The sequence below is a fragment of the Nicotiana tomentosiformis genome, chromosome 10 (assembly GCF_000390325.3).
Source record: "Nicotiana tomentosiformis chromosome 10, ASM39032v3, whole genome shotgun sequence".
Taxonomy (NCBI): Eukaryota; Viridiplantae; Streptophyta; class Magnoliopsida; order Solanales; family Solanaceae; genus Nicotiana; species Nicotiana tomentosiformis.
In genome coordinates this window covers 70,553,717-70,564,287 of record NC_090821.1, presented here as the reverse complement: position 1 = coordinate 70,564,287, position 10,571 = coordinate 70,553,717, and the positions used below count along the sequence as shown (strand labels likewise).

Here is a 10,571-nt window from a genome sequence, read left to right as displayed (position 1 = left end):
GACTCCCACGGACTCAGAGAAAATTTGATGCAGTTTGGGGTCATTGTGGACAGGTTGACCAAGTCAGCACATTTTATTCTAGTGGCAGCTACCTATTCTTCAGAAAGGTTAGCTGAAATTTTCATTCGTGAGATTGTCCGCCTTCACGGGGTGCCCGTGTCTATTATTTCAAATCGAGGTACGCAATTTACCTCACACTTTTGGAGGGCAGTACAGCATGAGTTGGGTACGCGGGTTGAGTTGATCACAACATTCCATCCTCAGACGGACGGGCAGTTCGAGCGTACTATTCAGATCTTGGAGTATATGCTCCATGCCTGTTATTGACTTTGGAGGTTCATGGGATCAGTTCTTGCCATTAGCGGAGTTTGCCTATAATAATAGCTACCGGTCGAGCATTCAGATGGCTCCATATGAGGCATTATACGGAAGGCGATGCCATTCGCCAGTTGGCTGGTTTGAACCGGGAGAGGCTCGGTTATTGGGTACCGATTTGGTACAAGATGCCTTGGATAAGGTCAAGATTATTCAGGATCGACTTCGCATAGCTCAGTCTAGGCAAAAGAGTTATGCCAACTGTAAAGTTCGTGATATTGCATTCATGGTTGGAGAAAGAAGATTGCTTCGGGTATCACCCATGAAGGGTGTTATGAGATTTGGGAAGAAGGGCAAGTTAAGCCCTAGGTATATCGGGCCATTTGAGATCCTCGAGAGAGTGAGGGAGGTAGCTTATAGACTTGCGTTACCTCCAGGGTTATCCTCAGTTCATCCGGTATTCCATGTGTCTATGCTCCGGAAATATCATGGTGACCCGTCCCACGTATTTTATTTCAGCTCTATCCAGTTGGACAAGGATTTGACTTACGAGGAGGAGCCGGTGGCAATTCTAGCCCGACAAGTATCAAAGAGTTACCCTTCAGTTCGAGTGCAGTGGAGAGGTCAGCCTATTGAGGCAGCTACTTGGGAGTCTGAGTCCGATATGCGGAGTAGGTATCCCCACCTTTTCACCAGTCCATGTACTTTTCTATGTCCGTTCGAGGACGAACGGTTATTTTAGAGGTGGAGAATATGATGACCCAAAAGGTCATCTTATGTTTTAGAACTCGAATCTGCGCTCTTAAGCCTTAAAAATCTCATTTTTACCCTTCTCAATTTGCGTGCATAGTCCGGGCAGGTTTTCGGAAAGCTTTTATGTTGAAAACTAATAAAAATAAGAATTTTTGCCTTAAAAGTTAATTTTAAATGACTTTGGTCAATATGTTTGGTAAACGGGCCCGGATTCGGGCGTTGATGGTCCCGATAGGTCCGTATCGAATTATGGGACCTGGGCGTATGCCCGGAATTGAATTCGGAGGTCCCTAGCTTGAGTTATGAATTTTTGATGAAAATTAAAAGTCTGAAAATTAATTATTTTTAAAAATTGATTGATGTTTGGCATTGTTAGTACCGGGTACGTATTTTGGTTTCGGAACCCGGTACAGGTTCATTATGATATTTAAGACCTGTCTGAGAAATTTGGTGAGAAACAGTGTTGATTTGACGTGATTCGGACCTTCAGTTGAGAAAATAGTAATTTTAAAGTGTTCTTGAGAATTTCATTTGATTTGGTAATAAATTCGGAGTTTTAGGTGTTATTTTAGCGATTTGATCGCGCGAGCAGGTCCATATGATATTTTTAGACTTGTGTGCATGTTTGGTTTGGAGCTCTGAGGGTTCGAGTGAGTTTCAGATAGGCTACGAGGTGATTTACACTTAGAAAATCTAAGATTTTTGCTTTAGGAGCTGTTCTGGTGTGCCCTTCTTCGCGTTCGCGTAGGTAGTGTCGCGAACGCGAACGGTAAAATGGGGGCAGGGAAAATTTCTTCTTCGCGAACGCGAAGCGTTGGGGGTGGTACCCTTCGCGAACGCGATCTGTCTCACGCGAACGCGATAATTTAAGGGACCTGGGGGATGGGGGGTCATGTTCTTCTACGCGAACGCGTCCACTGGGTCGCGAACGCAAAGGCTTGGGGGGAGTTGCCTTACGCGAACGCGTAGAAAGACTCGCGAACGCGAAGGCCTTAGGCCGCTGTGCATCGCGTCGTGACAGGCCTCTCGCGAACGCGATGAAGGCCTGTCCAGTGACTTAAACAGACTCCAAACACGGGTTTAAGCCATTTCTTCAATATTTTTCAAGAACCAAACGGGTAGAGGCGATTTTCAAGAGTCATTTTCTTCCTCAAAGTGTTGGTAAGTGATTCTAAACCATTCTCTTTCAATTACTCATTGCATTTCTTGAATACTCAACCTAAAATCTAGAGTTTCATGGTAGAATTAGGGGTTACGGTAGAAACTAAGGATTTTGAAAATTTGAGGATTTAGACCCCAATTTGAAGTCGGATTCCAAAACTAATTACATATTCGGGCTCAGGGGTGAATGAGTAAAAGAATTTTGGTCCGAATCTCGGATTTTAACCAAGCGGGTCCGGAGTCGATTTTTCGACTTTTTGGAGGAAAATTTGGAAAATTTAATTTATGCAATATAATTGATTCCTTTAGCAATATTTGAAATTATTGAGTCATTTTTGAATAGATACGAGTGGTTTAGAGGTGAATTCCAAAGGAAAAGCTGTGATTGAGAATTAAGTGGTCTTTAGAGCGAGGTAAGTGTTGTGTCTAACCCTGACTTGAGGGAATTAGGAACCTTAGATTACTTGCTAAGTGAAATTCATGTGAGCGGAGTATATGTGAGGTGACGAGTACTTATGCGCCGCCAATTTACCTGTTTTCCATGTTTATCTGTTTTTCTTATATTGTCTCATTCCTATGCCAAATTGCTACATGTTATACTACTGTTGTTCAATATTTCGTTCTTATCATGTTTACGGATTTTCTGGTGATAGTTGAGTTTTTATTTCAAAGTTGAGATTGATATTATGGAACTAAATGTTGAAGTAAGGTTTGTACTTATTATTCTATTTCCATGTTGTTATTTATGCATTGCATTATGGTAAGAGAAAGTGTTAATGTACGAAGGGTGATGCCGTGCCATATTGTGAGTGTTAATGTACGAAGGGTGATGCCGTGCCCTATTGTGAGTGTTAATGCATGAAGGGTGATGTCGTGCCATATTATGAGTGTTAATGCACGAAGGGTGATGCCATGCCATGATATGAGAGTTAATGCACGAAGGGTGGTGCCGTGTCGTTTCTATTAATTTTATGGTAAGATTGAGAGTAAAAGCACGAAGGGTGATGCCGTGCATTTTTCCTTACTGTATTCACTATTCCTGTTGATTCATGGTATATTGACTACTCCGCTAATCATTCTGTTGTAGTTCTTTATCTTGTATTCCCCTTAGTATGTTCCCCTCTCGACATTTTCTGTTTAGTTCTTCATTTCTGTTATTTGCATATACATTGTTAAATTGTACGGGTTGATTTGTAGGTGCCTTGCCTTAGCCTCGTCACTACTTTGTCGAGGTTAGGCTCGACACTTACCAGTACATAGGGTCGGTTGTACTGATACTGTACTCTGTACTTTCTGTGCAGATTTTGATACCGGCTCGGATTGATCGAGATTTTGCTATTGGTCCGTTGTCCGGAGACTCAAGGTAGATCTGTTGGTGTTCACAGACCTTGCCGTCTATCTTTTCTGTTCTACTGTTTCTTTCATTCAGACAATTGTATTTCTTTCTGACTATTACTTATAGCAAATTCTAGAATGCTCGTGAATTGTGACTCCAGATCCGGATGGTAGTAATTAATAATTAATATAGTTTTATGATATTTCGCACTTATTATATTTCATCTTAGTTAATTATTGTTATTTACTGAATGGAAATAAGGAATTGGTTTAATGATTCTCTAACGTTGGCTTGCCTGGCAAGTGAAATGTTAGGCGCCATCACGGTCCCGTCGGTAGGAAATTTCGGGTCGTGACATGTTTACAAATGAACAAAACTCTTGCTATTTATAGAAGGGAAATGACCTTAATAATGTCATGCATGACATCATATTAAGTGTGATCATTCAATGTAAATGCATGAAAAATGCATCTACCAATTTCTTCCAAAAAAGAGGCTTCAAATGTTCACACTAGTTCACGTTAATGTTGTCAAATTCAACACATTTCTCAGGCAACTGGAGATGGTTCATCCTGAGAACTCAATATCTGCACAACTAGAGGCACTATTTGTAAAAGCTCTTGAAGGATTTCCTGACAAGGATCAACACGGGAGGTGTTACACCATGATCTCAAAGCTGCTGAAAATAACTAAAGCTTCAGAGGTGTCAAGATCCACTAGCCAAATGATTGCGGAGGTGCTGGAAATAATCAAGCTGGAGAATATTGCTGAGCAAATCAAAGCTTCAAAGCCATCAAGAGCTTCTATCCCCCATGATCACTAGGAAGCTGTTGGATTTTGCCGATACTTTGCTTGATTATCTACAGTATCGTGACCTTTTCCCGTCTGTGCTTGACAAGAAGCTGAGATATTTACGTGTCTTCTTATCTTCAATTTCAAAGCTGTGCATTGAGCATGAGAGTACGACGAATCTCTTCATCCATGCATGTTGAGGATGTAGCTTACACTGCAGCACACCTATATTCCGTGCCTCCAACAAGGACATTCTTCCCTTTCTGGATTTCTCCACAGCATAGTATCAAAATGTATTCCACTCGAAGAATTCAATTCTCTTCAATCACATATTGAAGCTGGTCATTGAGGCAGCAACAGTGATCTACTCCTCCTGCTATGATGAGGAAATGGACATGAAGACTACTGAAATGGACCATGCATCTTTTCTTTTCTAACTGAAGTTTAATCATGTCAAGCTAGAAATCCATCTGATTCAGAAGCTAAACGGTGAAGCCATAATAGCTCCTCTATATGAACTGATTGACTATGTTCGGGAAGAGCTAATATTATCGAGAATTTTTCTCATGGATTCATTGGAGCAGTGCAAAGAGCATACTAAGATAACTGATCTTTTGACTCTTATTCAATCTGTGACCAGCCAAGCATGGTCAGCCATTAATTCTTTTTCTCGTGACTCATACTGTTGGCCCAAGTAATGGATAGTTTTGAAGATTGACAAAGGAACACAGGGATGAACCAGGTCCATCACTGGTAGCCATAGACACGGGTAGATTCAAAGCACGTGATATGCACATGCAGGAGATAAACGAAATCTGGCAGAATAATAGATATCTCCTGATCGAAAAGATTGCATAAATGATAAGGAGAAGGACTCCTTACTCAACGAGAAGATTATACAAGATGAAGAAGGAGTTGTGAGTTGAGATTAACTAGAACTCTTTCACCAAGGAAGAGTAGCATTAGAACTCTAGTTATTTCTTCATCTACTAACTCTATATATTGCAAGATGTTCTCACTCTACAGGTAACGTGAATTGAAAGCGAAATAGCAAGGCATTTTGCAAGCAGTTCGTGTGAGATTCAATTGTGCGAATCTGAAGCTACTTGAACCAGATAGAAGAACCAGTTCCAAGTGTCTGTCTTTTATTCTAGTTCAATTGTAGTAGGTGTTTTCATATTGTACCTTTCAGCTTTATCTAGAGGCAATTGTAATAGGTACTCAGAGTATTCAAGTTAGAGTTAACTTGAAGTTGTCGCAACAGTTAGAGGCTGTGTGCCACAACGGGATTAGAGTTAATCCTAGGTTTACAAAAGTGTTTTGTAAATGCAGTTTTTGGTTCAGTGATTTAGCGAAGAGTTTTGGGAAAATCCTACTGGAAAGTAGGTCGTGGTTTTTTCACCTTTTGAGCCAGGTGTTTTCCACGTAAAATTCTTGTGTTCTTTAATTTCTGCATTTATTATTCCGCAACAGTAGGATAAGGAACACATAGAAGAACCAGTTCCTTATATAATCTGTGCACCCGAAAAATTAGACATCACACAAATCACCCATCTCTTGTATTGTATTGAAGTTAAAACATCACAAACCATGAAGACTTGGCATGAAAATTAGTCCCTTGCATTTCCAATTGCTTCTTAAGCTGAAGTTTATTAAGGCACACAGGACCATCCTACGATAAATCTGCTTAACTTTCTTCCTATTAACTTTGAGGTCATTGATTCCTATTTCAGCATGCTAAAATCCTCAAAGACATCATCCTCATATATCCCCACGATTGATAAGTTTTTGATGGGGTTTCATGAATATATTCTTGGCAATCTACTCCTGAAGGATGAAACTTATTTGATATTTACTGTTGCGAATGAGGTTAAAAAAAATTTCCATGGGTTGCTGCTCCTAGTAACGTATCTTTTTGATCCTCTAGTTCAGAACATTGGATGCATGGAGCAGAACGATCTCTTGACAGGATTCGAAACTATAGTAATTGTGGCTGAATCTGTTATCTGTTTAATTTATGAGGATGCTGTGTATGCAACAAAAGTAGGAAGGTCAATCTTGTTCTTCAATTTTTGACCATTGCTTTCAAGCTTATTGAGTCTGAGGAAAGTTTAATGGATCTGCGAAAGCACAAAGCTACTTTGAAAGCTGAAATTTTGGATCTGATTGGAAGTGCTCATGAAGACCTTGTTTTCCTTAGAGCTTTTCTCATGGATGTTCTCGCGCAACATATAGAGCTTAATGAATTGCATGGTCTCTTACTTCATGCTGAAGCGACTGCCCACAAGTTAGCACAAATCAGTGGTTTTTGTTGTGAAAGTTTCATGGATGGAAGCAGCACTGAAAAGATGAGGCTTTCGTTATCCGATTTGCTTCAAGAGATCGAGTCTGTCAAGGTAGAGTTCAGAAAAGTATGCTTTCAACATCTGGATTCATCACCTTGGAACATGAAAGATGGAGAAAGCCTTATCAATTTCTTATTAAACCACCAGGACGGGCTGCTCAACTGTGATGCTTGTTCAATCCCTTTTCTGAAGAATCAGATCCCAATAGTCAAAGACAGACTAGTGTACTTGGGCTCTTTTCTTGCAGATGTTGTACAGTATCAAGATATGCATCAAGAGCTCCTGAAACATGTTCAAGATAGAAAGTTTGTCTGTCTCTTCCCCATCAGTGATTATAGACCTGCTTGGTATTACATGTTATATCTCTCTGATGTCGAGCAATTGCTCAAGTTTGTTGAGGCAGAGGTCAAAATGATTTGTCTCAAAGTTCCAGATTCATCAAATTATATCTTCCCAGGACAAATGGATTAGGATTTCTCAATTGTTTCTTAGGCAAATTGGAGGAGCTGTTAGGTTCTAAGAACGATTTAATTATCGACCTAAAGCTTCAGATTGGATTAGTCAAGGAGGGCTTATTGTGTCTAAGATCGTTGACTGATCATTTTGCAGAAAGCGACTATGAGCATGATGAAGTTTATACTAGTGTTACTGAAATGGCATACAAGGCAAAGTATGTCACTGACTTGTGCTTGACCTGTTCTCATCCACTCTGGTACAAAGTTCTTTGGATTTCTGAAGTTGTTCAGAATATTAAGCTTGTAAATGATGTTGTTAGTGAGACTTGTGAAAGAAAGAAGATTGACGAGACAGTGCCGGAAGTTGCAAAGATCTCCACTAGTCTGTTGCCAGATTTAACCACTAATACTCCAAGAGCAAATGAAGAAATGGAAGGATTTCAGGATGCGAAGAACACACTGAAGGATCAGCTAGTGAAAGGATCACCTCATCTTGATGTTATCTCATTGGTCGGCACGCCTGGAATCGGTAAGACCACTCTTGCCGAGAAGATTTATAATGATCCAATAGTCACCTCCCACTTTGATGTACGTGCGCAGTGTCGTGTGACTCAAGTATATTCATGGAGAGATTTGTTGCTAACCATTTTGAATGGTGTGCTTGAACCTGCTGATCGTAAATTCGTAATGAAAAAGAAGATGGTGAATTAGCTGATGAGCTGCGTCGATTCTTGTTGACCAAGAGATTCTTAGTTCTCATTGATGACGTGTGGGACAATGAAGTGGGACAATTTACATATGTGCTTCAAAGGTGCTCGTAACATGAGTAGAGTTATTCTAACAACCCGGCTGAACAGCGTTGCAATTTGCTAAATGCGAAAGTGAACCCTATCATCTTCGTCTATTCAGTGATGATGAGAGTTGGACATTATTACAGAAAGAGGTGTTTCAAGAGGAGAGCTGTCCACCTGAACTTGTTGATGTGGGGTTTCGAATAGCAAAATGTTGTGGAGGGTTGCCTCTCTTCGTTGTATTAGTTGCCGGTGTTCTGAAAGAGAAAAAGAAGAAAGCAGAATTTTGGAAAGAAATAGAAGAAAGTCTAGGTTCGCAGAATATTAGTAGCTTGGAAAAGACCATGTCTGTGATTGGATTCAGTTACAAGAATTTACCGCACCATTTGAAACCTTGTTTTCTCTATTTTGGAGAATTTTTGAAGGGCAAGGATATTCATGTCTCAAAATTGATCCGGTTTTGGGTAGCTGAGGAGTTTGTACAGGCAAATATGGAAGAAGGGCCAGAAGATGCTGCGCAAGGTTTCTTGGAAGATCTTGTTAGTAGAAATTTAGTGATGGACGTGGAGAAGAGACCCAATGGCAAGCTGAAAATGTGTCACATTCATGATCTGTTGCATAAATTCTGCTTGGAAAAGGCCAAACAAGAGAATTTCTTTCTCCGTATTAATAGGTACTGCACTTAATAAGAACTGCACTAATCCTATTCTATTATTTTTATCTTAACTCACAATTTCATTGTTTTTCTTTAATCAGATTCAGTGGAGAGGATACATTTCCCGGAAAGCCTAAGGAATATCGGTTGTTTATTCACTCTTATGAGGATCAGGTTGATCTGTGGCAGCCATCTCACTCAAACGTTCGCTCTTTACTATTCAATGTGATTGATCCATGTAACTTTTTATGGCCGCGTGATATCTCTTTCATCTTTAACAGCTTCAAACTTGTTAAAGTGTTGAATTTGGAATCCTTCAACATTGGTGGTACTTTTCCCAGTGAAATACAATCTTTAATTCATTTGAGGTACTTTGCTGCTCAAACTGATGGAAACTCAATTCCTTCATCTATATCTAAGCTTTGGAAACTTGAAACTTTTGTGGTTAAAGGATTGGGAGTAGAGGTGATATTACCTAGTTCACTGCTGAAGATGGTTAAGTTGAGGCATATACATGTAAAAGATCGTGCTTCATTTAGTTTATATGAGAACATAGGTGAATCACTTGCTGACTCTCAATTAGATAATCTGGAAACCTTTTCCACTCCACATCTCTTTTATGGTGAAGATACAGAGATGATATTGAGAAAGATGCCAAAATTGAGAAAGCTGAGTTGCATATTTTCGGGAACATTTGGTTATTCCAAGATAGTAACAGGAGAGTGTTCTTTTTCCTAGATTGGAGTTCCTAAGTCACCTTCAATCCTTCAAGCTTGTTTCCAACAGTTGTCCAGCTAAACTTCCCCATGTCTTCAGTTTCCCCTCAAGACTAAGGGAATTGACTCTGTCAAAGTTTCGTCAACCTTGGAACTATTGAAATTGTCAAAAGTCCCACATCGGTGGATGACAATTTTGAATGGTAATTTCACCCTATAAAAGGAGGCCTAATGTTTAGGATTTAAACACACCTCTCATTTGCCTTTTTATCTTCTTAAGGCATTTGTATCTTCTCTCTTTAGTATTATTTCACTTGTAATTTTGGAGTGGAATAAAATATTGATTATGTCCGAGGAAGTAGGCAAAATTGGCCGAACCTCGTAAATTCTGGTGTTCTTTTATTGTTGTCTTATTGTCTTATTTATTATTTAGTGGTTGTCATAATTTTTGGTATAGTAGTTGTGACTCATTCACACTATATACATTTGACTTTCGCAATAATTGGTATCAGAGCCAGATTACTGTCTAAGTATGCTCTGTGGTTGCAGCATAGTCTGATCTTCCACATCAGAAAAGATCTATCTTAGCAACTGAGTCAAGGTTCTGTCTGAGTATGCTCTGTGGTTGCAGCTTAGTCTGATCTTCCACACCAGAAAGAAAATAATCTTGATTTGTGTCGTCAGCTACTAAATAATATTTGTGTCAAAATGGAAGACAATAAACAAGAAGAATCTACATCAAGTGTCAATAATACGTCATCGTTGACATCTTCGCTTATGACAAGAATTGTGTCAAATGCGAAATTTGCGGTAGAAATTTTTGACGGGTCAAGACATTTTGGAATGTGGCAAGGCGAGGTTCTAGATGTTCTTTTTCAACAAAGGCTAGATCTTGCCATTGAAGAAAAGAAGCCAGATGTTATTGGAGAAGAAGATTGAAAAATTATCAATCGTGTTGCTTGCGGTACCATTCGATCCTACTTTGCTAGAGAGCAGAAATATCCATACACAAAGAAAACTTCTGCAAGTAAATTATGAAAAGTACTGGAGGATAAATTTTGAAGAAAAACAGTCAAAATAAATTGTACATGAAGAATAGACTGTTTCGCTGCACCTATATTCCTGGTACCACAATGAATGAACATATCACCAGTTTCAATAAGTTGGTTACAGATTTGCAAAATATGGATGCAATTTTTGATGATGGTGACTTAGCCTTGATGTTGTTGGGGTCACTTCCTAATGAGTACGA

General features: G+C 39.5%; 1 pseudogene; it reads left to right on the top strand.

Annotated features, from left to right (window-relative positions):
- The first annotated feature begins 6,019 nt into the window (after positions 1-6,019).
- Positions 6,020-9,468, top strand: LOC104114231 (putative late blight resistance protein homolog R1B-16; annotated as a pseudogene).
- Positions 9,469-10,571: the final 1,103 nt, after the last annotated feature.